Here is an 18115-nt window from a genome sequence, read left to right as displayed (position 1 = left end):
TGTATGAAAACACCACACTGTACCCCCAAAGTGCATCAATGTACACAGTTACCATTCAATTAAAAAAAAAAAAAGAAATTCAAATTAAAAAAGCAGAAGTGAAATTATTCCTGTTAGCTGATGATATTATCTTATATCTAGAAAAACCTCAAAAATCCCTTAGATTTGATAAAAGAATTTAGTTAAGTCGCAGGTTACAAAATCAATGTTTCTGTATACCAATAATGATATAGGTGAGAATCAAGAATGGAATTCCATACATAAAGGCCACAAAAAATACCTAGGAATAAATTTAACCAAGGAGGTGAAAGATTTTTTCTTTTTTTGCATTTTTTGGCCAGGGCCGGGTTTGAACCCACCACCTTCGGTATATGGGGCAGGTGCCCTACACCTTTGAGTCGTAGGCACCATCTGGAGGTGAAAGATCTTTACAAGGAAAACTATAAAATGCTGATAAAAGAGATGATGGGGATGACACAAACAAATGGAAAGACATCCCATCCCACGCTCATAGATCAGAAGAACTAATATCATTAAAATGACCATATTGTCCAAAAGAATCTATAAATTCAATGCAATCTCTGTCAAAACACCAACATTTCCCACAGAATTATATATAAAGAACAATCCTATTCATAAGAAACAAAACAGGTGTCTGAACAGCCAAAGCAATCCTAAGCAGAAAGAACAAAGCTCCAGGCATCATATTATCAGATTTCAAGTTAAATTACAAGGCTATAGTAACCAAAACAATGTGGTATGGTGCTTTGACCCACAGATCAATGGAGCAGAATACAGAACTCCGAAATAAAGCCACAGATTTATAGCTCACTGATCTTTGACGGAACTGACAACAACATATGGTGGGGAAAGGACATCCTTTGCAATAGATGGTGATGGGGACATTGGATTGCTGTTTTCAGAAGAGTAAAACTGGACCCGTATCTCTCACCACATACAGAAATCAACTCATGATGGATTAAAGACTTTAAAACAAAACCTGATCTTCTAAAAATACTGAAGAAAATCTAAGGAAAACTCTTCTGGACATTGGAGGTCCTCAAACTTTTTAAGCAGGGGGCCAGTTCACTGTCCCTCAGACCATTGGAGGGCCAGATTACAGGCCCCGGGACGAGTGGGCTGCTAAGCAGGACAGGCAGCATCCTGTGGGCCGGATAAATGTCCTAGGCGGGCTGCATGTGGCCCGCTGGCAGTAGTTTGAGGACGTCTGGCAAAGAATTTATGACTAAGACTTCAAAAACAAGGTAACCAAAACAAAAAAGACAAATGGGTATTTAAACAAAAAGCTTCTGCACAGCAAAAATAAATAAATAAATAAATAAATAACAGAATTAACAGGAAACCTGCAGAATGGGAGAAACTATTTACAAACTATTCATCTGATAGGGAACAATTTTCCAGGATATACAAGGAACACAAAACAATAACAACAATAATAAAACCCTAAATAATCCCATTAAAAAGTCGGCAAAGAAGATGAGCAGACATTTTTCAAAAGAAGACATATAAATGGCCAAGAGTTATATGAGAAAAATGCTCACTAATCATCCGAGAAAGGCAAATTAAAACTACAATGATATATCCCCTAACCTCAGTCAGAATGATTATTAAAAGATAAAAAATAAAAGATGTTGGCAAGGATGTGGAGAGAAAGGATTGCTTATACAATGTAGATGGGAATGCAAATTAGTACAATGTCAATGGAAATCAGTATGGAGAGTTCTTAAAGAATTGAAAATAGAACTACCATTTAATTTAGCAATCCCACTATCTATCCAAAGGAAAAGAAAATACATCAAAAAGATACTTGCTCTCATGTTTACTGCAGCACTATTCACAAGAGCTAAGGTATGGGAATCAACTTAAGTGTCCACCAACAGATGACTGGATAGAGAAAATGTGGTACATATACAAAACAGAGTAACACTCAGCTATAGAAAAGAATGAGATCATGTCTTTTGCAGCAACATGGGTGGATCTGGAAGTGATTATCTTATGTGAAACAAGCCAGGCAAAGAAAGACCCCACAAGAGAAGCTTAAAGAGGAACATATGGGTACAGAGAGAAGAATGAGAGGTAACAGGGACTCAGAAGGTGGGGGCACAGGAGGTGCATGGATGTGGGGGAATTACTTATTGAGCATAACATATGTGATTTTAATGATGGATACTCTCAAAGCCCTGACTTGACCACCAAGCACATATAACAAAATTGCACTTGCACCCTATAAATTCATATAAATAAATAAATAAAATCAACTGAGACAATAGCCTGCATATCAGAAAAAGTAGACTGTATGGAAGGAAGCATTATAGTAATTAAGAAGGTGTGCAAGTTATTAATTATGGTCCTCAGCTCCAAGCCTACTCATCCCTCTGTACTGTGATACTGGAGCTGCACTCTGCAGACTACATTCTTTACTCTTCTGGTTGGCTGAAATTTTGACTCTGCCAATAGAGGGTACTGGAGACACACTGCAAAGCTGGAGGAACAAGAAGAGACTTTTTCTTCTTTTAACATTCGGTTCAAGCCAGCAGCAAGTGTGTCAATTTGTAGGGGCCCAAGTAGAATCCACCCACTGCAGTGGTGGCCTGCACAGACCAGGGGAGGTGTGACTTAAGTCAAGTTTCGTATCATCACAGACACTCCCTGTTCTTAGCTCTGTGAATCCCATTTTAGCGAGTTCCCCCAGTGGCCACAATCTCTCCTTGACTAGCCTCGCATGACTCCTCTGAAGTTCAGGTTACTTCCCTGTCCATATCTCCTCATGCCTATGGTGCTGCAGGCTCTATGTCTATAAGCCTTCCAATCCCTCTCTATCCCTTTTAGTAAGTAGTTAGCTAATTTTTAACCAGTTAACAATTCTTTATAAATCTACTTAATCTAGTTTTTGTTTTTTGGCTATACCTTAATGAATGTAGAAGTATATTTTATAGTAAAAAGGGCTCTATAAAGGGAAAATATTGCTCTTGTTCCTTCCTTCCTTCCTTCCTTCCTTCCTTCCTTCCTTCCTTCCTTCCTTCCTTCCTTCCTTCCTTCCTTCCTTCTTTCCTCCCCTCCCCTCCCTTCCCTTTCCATCTCCCTTGTCTTCCCTTTCTTTTTTGAGAGGCTAGAGTGCCATCTGTCAGCTCGGCTCACAACAACCTCAAACTCCTGGATTCAAGAGATCCTCCTGACTCAGCCTTCTGAGTAGCTGGGATGACCAGCATGTGCCACCATGCCCAGTTAATTTTTCCATTGTTTTGTAGAGATGGGGTCTCATCCTTGCTCAGGCTGGTCTCAAACTTCTAGCTTCAAGTGACTACCTGACCTCAGTCTCCCAGGGTGCTAGGATTATAGGCATGAGCAGCTGTACCCATCCTGATAGCACAATTTAAAACCTGTATTCAGTCTATAACATGGCTTTAAAATACATAAAGCAAAAATTGACGAATCTCCAGTCACAGTGGGGAATTTTAACACACCTCTGTTGATGACTGATGGAATTTCAGACCAGAAACAAAGGAAGGAAGGAAGGAAGGAAAGAAGGAAGGAAAGAAGGAAGGAAGGAAGGAAGGAAGGGAGGAAGGAAGGAAGAAAGGAAAGAAACAAAGAAAAAAAAAGCCTTTGAGAACACAGAAGCTCTGTATAATGCAAGGCACAAACCCAACTTTGTGACCTGTGTGGAATGCTGCCCCAGACGGCATCAGAGTGTGCATTCTTGTCAAGTGCACCTGAAACTTCTACCATAGTTGGCCACGACTCATTCATGAGTAAAATCACAACAAACTCCACATTCATATATAAATACAAAGGCTGAGAATTGCCATGCTAATCTTGAAGAGGGACAAAGCAGGGGGATTTTTGCCAGATATTGAGAATTATTATAAATACAGATGCAGCATGTTTTTTAACTTATGGAAGGATAAATAATTAAACCACTCAAATAGATTAAAAAGTCCAATAATAGACCCACATGTAAATCATAATTGTATCTATGACAAGTTACTTTGCCCTGCAGTGGGGGTGCTATGGATTGAGTGTGTGCCCCAAAAGTTCATGTGGAGAAAGCCTATCCTCACCTCAGTGAGGCAGTGTTGGGAGTGAAGGCCATGGGGAAGCATTTGGGTTCCTTGTGATCTGATGAATACCGAGTGAATTCTTGTTCTTGTTGGACTGAATTAGCTACTACAAGAACAAGTTACTATAAAGCAAAGATGCTCTTGTGTTTGCCCTCCTTTTTCATACACCTGCTTCCTCTTCTGCTTCTCTATTTGGTGACACAGTACAAGGTCCCTACAGAAGCTGAGCAGATGCCAGCACCATGCTTCTTGGATCTCCCACCCTTCAGAATCATAGGCCCCAAAAATCTTTTTTCTTTATAAATTACCCAGTCTCAGGTATTCTGTTATGGCAACAAAAATCAGACTAAGTCAGCAAATAGGATTATGTTCTTTTTAATACAAGTATCTCAAAACTTTTGCAGTGATCTACCTAAATGGTGCTGGTCTAAGTCAAATGCAAAAATGAATTTTGATGCCTACCTTAAATAATGCATATGAAATGGGCGGCATCTGTGGCTCAAAAGGGTAGGTTGCTAGTTCCATATGCCAGAGGTGGTGGATTCAAACCCATCCCCAGCCAAATAATAATAATAATATTAAAAAGAAATAATGCATATGAAAAAGATCAATTTCAATGCATTGTAAAACTAAATATAAAAAGTTAATACTTTAAGGAGAAAACAGAATGTTTTTATAACCTAGCAAAAATTTCTTAAGCTAAACATAAAAAATCATAAATTGGTTTATATTATGCATAATAATTTTTGTTCACCAAAACAAACCAAAATATAAAAAGATAATTGATGGAATTTGAGAAAATATCTATAATAACTGTATTTGATAAGGACGCAGATACAGAATACAGAAAGAAGACAGATGAAAAAGACCCAGTAAAGAAATGGGCCAATATAAGATGAAATTTGTAATAGTCACAAAAGAGGATCTCCAAATGGCCCAGTAAACTGATAAAAAGATTATTGACTTCACTTGTCATCAAGGGGCTGCAAATTGAAACCACAGGAGAATGTCTAAAATTAAGAAGACATATAATAGTGGCAAGTATAAGGCATAACCGGAACTTTTACACATTACCAATTTCCACCACTTCTGAATCTGAGAGCTGGTTACACAAATGTGTTACCTTGATTAAAAAATCACTCACCTATCTACTTACAACTGGTGTATTTTACTAAATGTATGTTATACACACACAAAAAGATGTACATTTAAAAAAATCACATTAGAACAACTTGAAATTTCACATATCAAAGACTTTGCATTTACCTAAGTCAGGTCCTACCTAAACACATGTCCCTTGCTGTAGTCTTTGCATTGTCTGAGAATATGAGCAAGAAGACAGGGTAAGAATTTGAAAGTCAGGGTTCTCCTCCTCCAAAAAAAAAAATTCCACAGGAGGGAAAAGCCACATAAAACAGATGAAATGTAGTTCATGTGAATGTCTTGGAAATTACCAGATGGTATATGGTGGGAAGACTGGAAGAGATTCCCTGACTACCTTACTGAAGATTCCAAAATAGCAATGGACATGCAGAAGTTGCTCGCTTTCAGTGTGAGAATTATTTAGTTACAGCAGAGGGAGAAAGAAAACCTTCTATTTCATGATCTGACCTCCCTGTAGCTGTTTGTCATAATAATTGGGAAATACAGTGCCCTAATGACCAGATCGATGACTTCAGGCTCTGTTCAGAGGGTGGAGCACAGAGTAGAGACATCTTACCAGCTACCTACTGTGAGATAAGAGACAGGACTCCAGCCACCTCTGGCTGGGGGAACCTACACAGAAATATCACTCTGGGGGACACAGTAAAGCAGTAAGAGACTCCAGGAGCCAATCAATAAATGTGGAGCTGAGGAAAAATGCAATAGAAGCCAAGTATCTGGGTATGGGCAGAGGCCAGCCAGCCAGTCCACAGAGGGCTAGGGACAGGAAGGGACCATCCTGCATTTTTTTGATTTTGGTCTGATCTGCTCTCTGAAGCTGCCTTGAAGGGGGAATGAACAATCCAATGAACTCAAACAGCCTGTGGTGGCCAGGATTGAGTGTCAGGAGGAGGGGAACTCCTAACAGCTTGGCTACAGGCAAGGCACCACCACTGTGGGAAAGCCACATGGGAGGAACAGTCCATAGGATCATAGTGCACAGTTGGCTCTGGAACACCTGCTGAACTCAAGCAGCCATCCTTGTGGTGAGATGAAAGGCATCACACTCCAGGAATACCACATTGTTGTCAGAGGCACTGCTTAATGTGCCTCCTGAGAAATCTGGTGAGCGTTTCAGTACCCTAATCCCACAGAGATTGAATGTTGGTAAAATGACCAGCCCCTGATTGAGGGCACATAAGTCAGGAAGAAAGGACTGATCTCCTCTGCAACTAGAGAGTAAATTCTGGCCCACATCTCATACAGCAAAACCAGTGTGAGTGTTCTCTGTCTCCTAATACCACAGGATCATCTAGTGACCAGGCAATAGATTGCAATATATATGTATTTTTTTTCCATTTTTGCTCCTTTTCTCATTTTATTTTTATATTTTTCTTTGTTTTTGTTGTCATTGTTGTAGTTGTTTTGTTTTATTGTATTTTTACATTTTCATTTTTACTTTCTTCAATAGCAAAGTTTCCTCCATTTAGTTCTTTCTTTGTTTATTCTTTCTTTGCTTTTATTTCTCTCCTTTTTTCTCCCTTTTGGTAGAAATTTTCCTATCTTTCTAATCTTTCCCACATAAATTTCTCATACAAGAATTTTTTTCTTCATCTTATATAATTGTATTTTTAATTTTCTGTTTCTGTTTTAATGTTTTTTTTTTTTTTTTTCCTTTCCTCTGAGTGCTGGCAGGATCAGAGCAGTGGTCTGTCTGGGGTTCACAGCATTGGCCTTGCTCCAGGGGGCCATGAGCTCAGGGTCTAGGGTGTCCTTCTAGCTTTGGCATTAGGAAAGATGGTAATGGTAGATTCCCACTGTGACATACTGTTGATATTTTTCTATATTTGGCAGATGTGCATTTCCCAGGCTGACCTCAAGGGATCCACCCAGCCTGGACCCGCAAAGTCCTAGAGTTGTGGGTGTGGGCCAAAGCACCCTGCTGAATATCATTCTCCTGTTGCTCTCTTTCTGTCCATCTTCTCCTTTTGTCATTTATTTCCTTTCACCTCCTCCATTTTTTTCTTCTTTCTCTTTTTCTTTCCTTTCTTCCTTCTCACTGTTTACCCCTCTCTTCCTTTTGGCCTTATACCAAAAGGCCATTTTAACACCTAAGCTCTGAGACAAGGTAATTTAAAGCAAAGGAGGTACTGAGAGGAAAAGCAAGAGAAGGAAGTAAACAAGAAGAAAACACACATGAGGAAGAACCACCAAAGAAATTCTGGCAGAAATTCAAAACAGAAATTCAAAACAATTTCAAGAGATCATGAGTTAGCTACCACAGAGGACTCCACCTATAAAGACTTAATGGAAATGACAGAAAGGGAATTTAAAATATGGATGGCAAAAACAATAAAGAGAATTAAGGGGAAAGTAGAAAATAATCAAAAGGAAATCCAAAAATAGAACCAAAAGTGAATGAAAGATATGAAGAATATGGAAAGGATATGGTGGACCTTAAGGAATTGAGGCTGTCAATCAGGGAACTTAAAGATGAAGTAGAAAGTATCAACAACAGATTAGATCATGGAGAAGAAAGAATCTCAAAACTAGAGAATAAAACTCTTGAGCTAACCCAGGCAGTTAAAGAGGCATAAAAGAAGAGAGACAAAGCAGGACATTCACTCAAAGAACTATGGGACTTCACAAAGTATTCAAACATATGAATTATGGGTATCCTTGAGGGAGAAAAAAGTCCTAAAGGAATAGAAGTCCTACTTCAGGATATAAAAAATTATTATTTCCCAAATATCTCCAAAGATTCTGAAACATTCCATTTAGAAGGATATCAAATCCCAGGTCTTCTCAACAAACAGAGCATCTCCATGACACATTGTCATGAACTTGTCCAAAGTCAAGAAAAGAGAAAATTCTGCAAGCAGCCAAAAGTAAGTGCCAATGAACCTACTGGGGCAGATCCATCAGGGTGACAGTGAACTTTTCAGCTGAAACTTTCCAAGCTAGAAAATAATGGTCATCTACCTTTAAGCTTCTTAATCAAAAGAGTTTTCAGCCCAGAATTCTGTATCCTGCTAAACTAAGCTTCAAAATCAATGGAGAAATCAAATCTTTACTGATATGGAAAAACTGATAAAGTTTGTCACAACAAGCTCTGTAGGAAATACTTTGATCCATTCTCCACCCTGGACATCAAAATGGACAACTAGCAAAATAAATACCCACAATCTAAAGGGCAAAACCTTGCTTCCACAATGGCACAAAAGATAAAACTAAGTAATAGACTTTCACAAAATAAGATGAATAGAACTCTATGACATTTATCAATTCTTTTAATAATTGTTAATGGCTTGAATTACCCACTGAAGAGGCATAGGATAGCCAGTTGGATTAAAAAAAAAAAAAAAAAGAAGCCATCCATATGTTGTCCCTAGGAAACACATGTAACCTCAAAGGACAACACAAGACTTGGGATAAAGGGTTGGAAAACAATATTTTAGGCAAATGGAAATCAGAAGAAAGGAGGAGTTGCAATCTTATTTTCAGATACATGTGGATTTAAAGCAACTAAAGTTAAAAAAGACAAAGATGGTCACTTCATACTGATCAAGAGAACAATACAACAAAGTATATTTCAATTCTAAATATTTATGCACTCAACTTAAATACTCCCAAATTTATGAAACAGACCTCTATCATAAGAGGTGGGAGCCTTAACTCCCCTCTTACAGAATTGAACAGATCCTCTAAACAGAAATTAAACAAAGATACAAGGGATCTTAAATACAATCCAAGAACAATTGTGTTTAATAGATGTATACAAAATGCATCATCCCAAAACCAAGGAATATATGTTACTCCAAAATAGGTCATATCCTAGGACACAAATCAAACCTCAACAAAATTAAAACATTGAAATTATACCTTGTTTCTTCTCATATGGCAATGAAGGTGGAACTTAACTCCAACAAAACTTTTCATCACCACACAAAGACATGAAGTTAAACAACCTTATGCTGAATGACAGTTTTTTTAAGGACAAGATAAAGGAGAAAATTATTAAATTCCTTGAAACATAAGAAAAATGAACCTACAAATTACCAACCTGCAAATTACCAGGTGGGATACTGCAAAAGCAGTCTTAAGAGAGAAATGTATCTCATTGGTGCCTACATCCAAAAAACATAGAGCACATTGACAACCTAATGAATAATTTTAAGGAAATGAAAAGGGAAGAGCAATCCAATTCAAATCTAGCAAAACAAAAGAAATAACCAAAATTAAATAAAAAAGAAATGAAATTGAAAACAAAAGAGTCATTCAGAAAATTAATGAAACAAAAAGTTGGTTCTTCAAAAAGATAAATAAAATAGAAAACTTTTGTCCAGATTAACTAGAAACAGAAAACTAAAATCTCTAATAACCTCAATCAGAAACTAAAAAGGGAAAATAGCAACAGATACCACAGAGATACCGAGATTATCTCTGAATACTTTCTATGCCCGGAAATATAGCAATGTAAAGGAAATGTGCCAATATCCGGAATCATGCCATTTCTCTAGACTTAATCACCAAGAAATAGAACTCTTGAACAGACCAATATCAAGCACTGAAATTGAAGAAACAAACAAACAAAATCTTCCAACAAAAAAAAAAAAAAGTCTTGGCCAGGTAGCTTTATACCAAATTTCTACCAAACCTTCAAAGAAGAGATTGTATCTATACTGCAGATACTTTTGCCAAACATTAAGAAGTAAAGAACCTTCTCCAACATAGTCTATGAAGCAAACATCACCCTAATACCAAAACCAGGAAAGGATCCAATTAAAAAGGAGAACTACAGACCAATTTCACTAATGCATATTGATGCAAAAATACTGAATAAAATCTTAGCCAATAGATTACAGGTACACATTAAAAAAATTATACATCATGATCAAATAGGCTTCATTCCAGGGATGAAAGGCTTGTTTAACATATATGAATTTGGCTTGGTGCCTATAGCTCAATGGTAAGGGTGCCAGCTACATACAAATTGCTGGTGGGTTCAAACCCAGCTTGGGCCTGCCAAACAACAATGACAATTACAACAAAAAAATAGCCAGGTGTTCTGGCAGGCACCTATAGTCCCAGCTACTTAGGAGGCTGAGGCAGGAGAATTCAAGGGAGCTCTGAAGCCCGAGTTTGAGGTTGCTATGAGCAGTGACACCACCACACTCTACCTAAGGTGACATAGTGAGATTCTGTCTCAAAAAAAAATTGTAAATTCATAAATGTAATTTACCATATCAATAGACACAAAAACAAAAACCACATGATCCTCTCAATAGATGCAGAAAAAGCATTTGACAAAATTCAGCATCCATTTCTAACAAGAGCACTTAAGAATATAGGCATAGGTAGCACATCTCTTAAACTGACTGAAGCCATCTTTGACACACCCACAGCTAATATCATACTGAATGGAGTAAAACTGAAAGCTTTTCCACTTAGAACTGGAATTAGACAAAGTTGACCTATATTGCCACTACTATCCAACAGAGTGCTGGAAGTTCCAGCCAGTACAATCAGGCAATAGAAGGATATAAAGGGCATCCAAATGGGGGCAGAGGAAGTCAAAGTCTCGATTTGTGCTGATGACATGATCTTATACTTAGAGAACCCCAGAGAGTCAACCACAAGACTTCTGGAAGTGATCAAGAAATTTAGTAACATCTCAGGGTATAAAATCAATGTCCACAAATATGCCAATAACAGCCAAGTTGAAAAGCTAATCAAAGATAAAATTCTCTTTACAGTAGTTTCAAAGAAAATGAAATATTTACTAATACACCTAACAAAAACTGTGAAGGATCTCTACAAGGGGAATTATGGAACTCAAGAAAAGAAATAGCAGAAGACATTAACAAATGGAAGAACATTCCATGTTCTTGGCTGGGAAGAATCAACATTGTTAAAATGTCTATACTACCCAAAGCTATCTACAGATTCAATGTAATCCCCTTTAAAATACCAACATTATTTTGAAGAACTGGAAAAAATAGTTCTTTGTTTTCTATGGAACCAGAAAAAAGCTTGTATAACAAAGGCAATTTTTAGTAATAAAAACAAAGCCTGAGGCATCACTATAGCAGATTTTAGGTTATATTGCAAGTCCACAGTGATCAAAACAGCATGATATTGCACAAAAATAGAGATATAGATATCTGGAATCAAATAGAAAAGGAAGAGATGAAACTAATATCTGTGGCTATCTGATCTTTGATAAACCAAACAAAAGCATACACTCAGGAAATGAATCCTTATTCAATAAATGGTTCTGTGAGAATTCAATAACCATACATAAAAGACTAAAAATGGACCCTCACCCTTCACCACTTACAAAAATTTACTCAAGATGGATAAAATATTTAAATCTATGACTTGAAATGATAAAAGTCCTAGACAAAAGTATAGGGGAAATGTCTTGATGATGTTGGCCTGGTGTAAGATTTTATGAAGAAGACTTCAGTGGCAATTGCAACAACAAAAATAAACAAATGGCCCTTAACTAAACTGAAAATCATCAGCACAACTAAGGACACAACAATAAAAGCAAATAGACAAACTTCAGAATAAAAAAGATATTTGCATATTACAAATCCAACAAAAGTTGGATCCAACTAGGATCTATCAAAAATTCAAATTAATTAACAAAAAAAGAAGACAATCCCAGCTGCCACTGGGCAAGAGACATGAATAGAACCTTCACTGAGGAAGACAGAGAAATGGCTAACAAATATATAAAAAAAAAATACTTATCATCTCTAACCATCAGAGAGATGCAAATCGAAATCACCATGAATATCACCTAACCCTAGTGAGGATAGCCCACATCACAAAAACCTAAAGTTGCTGGCACAAATGTGTAGAGAGAGGAACACTTTTACCCTATTGGTGGGACTGCAAAATAATACAGCCTCTTTAGAAGGAAGTATGGAGAATCCTCAAGGAACTCAAATTAGACTTCCTATTTGATCCTGCAATCCCAGTACAGGCATCTACTCAGAAGAAAAGAAGTCATTTTATCATAAAAACATTTGCACCAGATTGTTTATAGCAGCTCAATTTACAATCACCGAGATGTGGAAACAACCGAAGTGCCCATCAACCCAGGAATGGATTATCAAGCTGTGGTATATGTATGCCATAGAGTACTGTTTAGCAATAAAGATTTTATTTCTTTTGTGTTAACCTGGATGGAGTTGAAACACATTCTCTTTAGTAAAGTATCACAAGAATGGATAACTGATATCCAATGTATCAATACTACTACGAAGCCAGTAGATGAACTAATACACACCCACATAAGAGAAAAATTCAATTCAGGCTGAGAATGGGAAGGAGGGAGCAAAGGAGTAGGCAGGAAGGGGAGGTCTGGTGGGCTCCCACCTACTGGGTACAATGTAAGCATATATGGCACACCTCCTGGGTGCAGGACACAACTACAAGAGGGTCTCTACCTAACAAATGGCTTCAGGCTGAACTTCACCTCAGTCAACCCATACTAGGGAAAAGGTGACGGGAAAGATATTTTCAGTAGAGGCCAGCCAAAGCCAAGAAATTGATGCAAGGTGGCGCCTTCCTTGCCCTGCAGACTTATGGATAAATAAAAATTTTTTTGTCTTCCTTCTTGGGCAGAGGGGAAAAAAAGAGGACTATCTGACAGGGGAAATTAGACTCAGAGAATTTCTACTTCACTTTTATTAAATATTTAACAAAAATAGCTAAATCACTACTGAGTTATCTCTGATTGGAAAGTTTCACTATTCCCTCTCCTCATTTCCACGTTCCAACATTAGTAGAAAAGGAGCCAAAGGTTGATGAATTCTGCTGTAGAAATAAATTCTGTCTGCCTCTGCCAACACTACCAGTGGGCAGTATCTCCAGGTGCAAAGGTCCTGCACAGAAGCAGCACTCTCAAGCCTGGGCACAGGTGTCAGGGGGGTGGAAGACCAATCACACTGTTGGAAGGGCTTTTTCAAGTGGCACTTGCCTCATAACCTTGCCTCCTCTCATAACACAACCTCACCCCATTATCTTAAGAGCCCATGTAGATGTGATACTTCTGGAAGAAGGAAAAATGTGAAGAGTTAGGGAGGGAGCAGAATTGGTTACCTACCATTCATTGAAAGATAAAAACAAAACCAGATGACCTGGTTAGTATAGTTGCTGGGGTAACAAATTCTGTGACAATAGACAGAGGGGGAGAACGTGAGAAAAGACATGGCAACTGCAGCAGATAAAGCTTCTACGCAGATTATTCTGCATTTTATATTCATGGAATTGGCCAATGAATGCACTGGGCGCATCTTGACAGCATTCTGTAAGTAGTTTCTTGGGCTGAAAAGTTTAAATTCATAAATGATCTTGATTTTAATGTATTTCAAATTTTTCCCCAGTCTTGTAATGACTCTCATACATAATGTGATATTAACTACATTAGTAATTATAATAGATGAGGAAATTAAGTGAGATGTCTGAACTTTTGAAAGTTGCTAATTAAGCCTCAGACTCAGTGTTTGGGATTTAGAAGCTTTCTTTCTTTCTTTTTTTTTTTTTGTTTTCTTTTCTTTTTATTAGATCATTACTGCATTTATGGGGTGCAATGTGCTGACTTTATATACAATTTGGAATGTTTACATCAAACTGGTTAACCTACCATTTAATTCACTTATTTAATTGTTGTGTTTAGACATTTATACTCTACTATTAATATATTTGACATGTACGCTTGCATGTACACAGTAGGTGAGATCCCATGGATTCCCCTCCCTCTACCCATACCCACCTTCTTCCCTTTGCCCTCCTCTTCTCTTCTTTTTGGGCTATAATTGTGTTTTATCCTTCATATGAAAGTGTGGGTAGTATATATTGATTTCATAATAGTATTGAGTACATTGGGTATTTTTTTCCCATTCTTGAGATACTTTACTAAGAAGAATATGATCCAGCTCCATCCATGTAAACATAAAAGAGGTAAAGTCTCCATCTTTTTTATGGCTGCATAATATTCCATGGTATACATGTACCACAATTTATTAACCACATTCATGGGTTGATGGGCACGTGGGCTACTTCCATGACTTGGCAATTATGATTTGGGCTGCCATAAAACATTCTTGTACAAATGTCTTTGTTGTAAAGTGATTTTTAGTCATTGGATATATACCTAGTAGAGCAATTGCAGGATCAAACGGCAGGTCTACTTTTAGTTCCCTAAGGGTTCTCCAAACTTCTTTCCAGAAGGGATGTATTAGTTTGCATTTCCACCAGCAGTGTACAAACGTTCCCTTCTCTCCGCATCCATGCCAACATCTGTAGTTTTGGGATTTTGTGATGTGAGCTAATCTTACTGGATTTAGACGATATCTCAAAGTGGTTTTGATTTGTATTTCTTTGATGATTAAAGATGATGAGCATCTTTTCATGTGTCTGTAGACCAGGCACCTGTCTTCTTCAGAAAAGCTTCTATTCAAGCCCACAATGAAATGGGATCATTTGTTTTCTCATTAATAAGGTTGAGTTCTCTGTGGATTCTGGTTATCAAACCTTTGTCAGAAACATAACCTGGAAATATCTTCTCCCATTCTTGAATAGCCAGGACATTACTAAGAAACAAAAACAAATCAGGAGGATTCATGCTACCAGACTTCAGGCTATACTATAAATCTATAGTGATCAAAACACCATGATACTGGCGCAAAAATGGAGAGGTAGAACAGAATAGAGAACCAAGAGATGAATCCAGCTACTTATGGTCACTTGATCTTTGATAAGCCTATCAAAAACATAAATTGGGGGAAAGATTCCCTAATTAACAAATGGTGCTGGGTGAATTGGCTGGTGACTTGTAGAAAACTGAAACTGGACTCACACCTTTCATCATTAATAAAAATTGACTCTCACTGGATATAAGATTTAAACTTAAGACATGAAACTATAAATATTTTGGAGGGGAAACACTTGAAGAAATTAGCCTGGGTGAATACTTTATGAGGAGGACCCCCAGATAATTGAAGCAACATCAAAAATACATTACTGGGACCTGATCAAACTAAAAAGCTTCTGCACAGCCAAGTGCACAATAATTAAAGCAAGCATTTAATTCTGCTCTAATTTTAGTTATTTCTTTTATTCTGCTGGGTTTGGGGTAGGAATGTTCTTTATTTTCCAGTTGCTTGAGATGGCCCATTAAGTTGTTGACTTCCTCTCTTTCTGTTCTCTTGAGGAAGGCTTGCATTGCTATAAATTTCCCTTTTCGGACTGCCTTTGCACTATCTCATAGTTTCTGATAATTCATCTCTTCATTATCGTTTTGCTCCAAAAATTTGGTAATTTCCTTCTTAATGTTATCTATGACCCAGCTATCATTCAGCATAAGATTATTTAGCTTCTATGTCTTTGTAGGAGTGTGAAGATTCCTGCTCTTATTAAGTTCAAATTTTATTCTGTGATGGTTCAAGAAAATTCAAGAAATAATTTCTATTCTTTTAAATTTGCTGAGGTTAGACTGTGACCTAAAATGTGATCAATTTTGGAGGAAGTTCCACGGGCTGATGAGAAGAATGTGTATTCAATTTTGTTGGGATAAAATGCTCTGCAGATGTCTGGTAAGTCCATTTGTTCTATGGTCAGATTTAAGTCTAAAATTTCTTTGCTTAGTTCATTCTTGGAGGATCTATCCAAGACTATCAAAGGGGTGTTAAAATCTCTGACTATGATGGTGCTGGAAGATATCAAATCATTCATGTCTGTTAGGGTCTCCTTTATAAATTGAGGAGCTTTCTGGTTTGGTACATAAATGTTCATAATTGAAATCTCTTCATGTTGAGTGTATCCCTTGACAAATATGTAGTGACCATCCTTATCTTTCATTACCATTGTTGGTTTAAAGCACATTATATCTGTGAATAAAATTGCAACCCCTGTTTTCTTCCTGATTTCTGTTTGCCTGAATTACAGATGACCATCCTTTCAACCTGAGTCTATTTTTCTCCTTTAATGTAAGATGAGATTCTTATATGCAGCAGATATCTGGTCTGAGTTTATGTATCCACTCAGATAACCTGTGCCTCTTTAGACTGCAACTTAAACTATTTACATTGAGAGAATTGATAAGGCTGGTAGTGTTTTAGGGGTCAATTTTTTCTAAAGTCCAGTGGAAATTTTTAATCCCTTCATCATTGTGGAAGTTGGGTTTTGTTCAAAAAATTCTGGGTGAGCTAACTTTGGTGGTAGAACATTGTGCTGGTCATTGTGGAGGTTGGGTCTGAGAATATCCTAGAGAGTGGGTTTAGTTATGGCAAATTTCTTCAGCATGTGTATGTCATTAAAGTATTTGATTTCTCCATTACAAATGAAATTTAGTTTAGTGGGGTACAGGATCCTGGGCTGAAAGTTGTTTTGTTGTAGGAGATTGAAGTTCCATGACCATCCTCTTCTGGCTTGAAAAGTTTCAGCAGAGAGATCTGCAGTCATTCTAACATTCTTCCCCTTGTTGGTTATAATTTTCTTACATTCAGCTGCTTGAAGAATTTTCTCCTTCATGTTAATTTTGACAAAGTTAATTATAATGTGTCTGGGAGATACTTTATTTGGATTGAGTCTTGCTGGGGTTCTGAAACTATCTGATATCTGAATTTCAGTATTTCTTGCATGCTTGGGAAGTTCTCCTCTATTATATGTTGGAGTAGAGCTTCTGTGCCTTTAGGAACATATTCCTCTTTAGGAATTCCTAAATAAGGTGAATTGAATGTTTGCTCTTTTGGAGTGGTCCAACAACTCTCTCAGGGAGTGATCTGTTTTTTCTCTCCACTTCTCTACCTCTTTGAGCATTTGTGAGCGTTCAAGAGCTTTGTCTTCAATTTCAGAGATCCTTTCTTCTGCCTGCTCCATTCTATTACTGAGGGATCCTACTGTACTTCTTAGATCTTTCAGGGCTGCAATTTCTTGCCTCAATATGTCAAAATTGTGGGGATATTTTTGTCTTTGAATTCATTGAATTCTTGAGACAACTTTTGAATTACTCCTTGAATTTCTAGTTCCAACTTTTCTTCCATTCTATTAATCTTATTTGCCATCCAAATTCTGAGCTCAATTTCTGACATCTTAGCCATTTGTTTATGAATGGGATCTTCTGTTGTGTCTCCTTTGTCATTCCTTACGGCAGTTGATCTACTTTATTATTCGTGTTGCCAGAGATTTTTTGCTGATTCTGCCCCACGATTATTTTTCACGGTGTGGCTAGAGAACCTGGTAAGGTGAAATTGGATTGAGATCTCCTGGAGTTGTAATTAACCAGCCCTTTACCAAAGCGCTGAGATTGGTGACTGTGGGTTTTCCCTTACAGCTTTACAAAGGTCCCATTCAGTACTGCAGCCTGAGACTCTGGGGTCCTGCTTGGTGTGATGGCACTAGGTGGCTCTGTCTTGCATTCAGCTAGTCTCTATCCAATCCTAGTGAATCATTAATCATTGGCTTTGGGATGAAATCTTAGTTGTGGAGAAATACAAGCAACTGAGACACCCCACCCCACCTCAGGCAACAACTGGAAGAGAAGAATCAGACCATCCCACTATAACACAGCCAGGGTGATGGGTCCAGGTCAAGAGTTCCAAACCAATTGTCCCCATCAGTACAAACACAGATGAAGTGGGAGAGATCAAAAGGTCAACTAGACAGCAGGGGTCCACTGGCAGCTCAAGTGTGACGCTCTCTGGTACTTGGTGCTCCATGGAGTCAGAAAGGCCTGCCCAGCAAAAGGGGTAGTCCAGGGGAGCTGGTTCTTCTGTCCCCATCTTGCACCTCCATCATGCCCAGTCACTGGTAACCCCATTGGGCTATGGCCCAGTTTCCTCCAATAAGCAAATGCGCCAGGGGTTTGCACCTGC

The sequence above is a fragment of the Otolemur garnettii genome, unplaced genomic scaffold, assembly GCF_000181295.1.
Source record: "Otolemur garnettii isolate 467f Iridium unplaced genomic scaffold, OtoGar3 scaffold00078, whole genome shotgun sequence".
Taxonomy (NCBI): Eukaryota; Metazoa; Chordata; class Mammalia; order Primates; family Galagidae; genus Otolemur; species Otolemur garnettii.
This window is presented reverse-complemented; position numbering follows the sequence as displayed.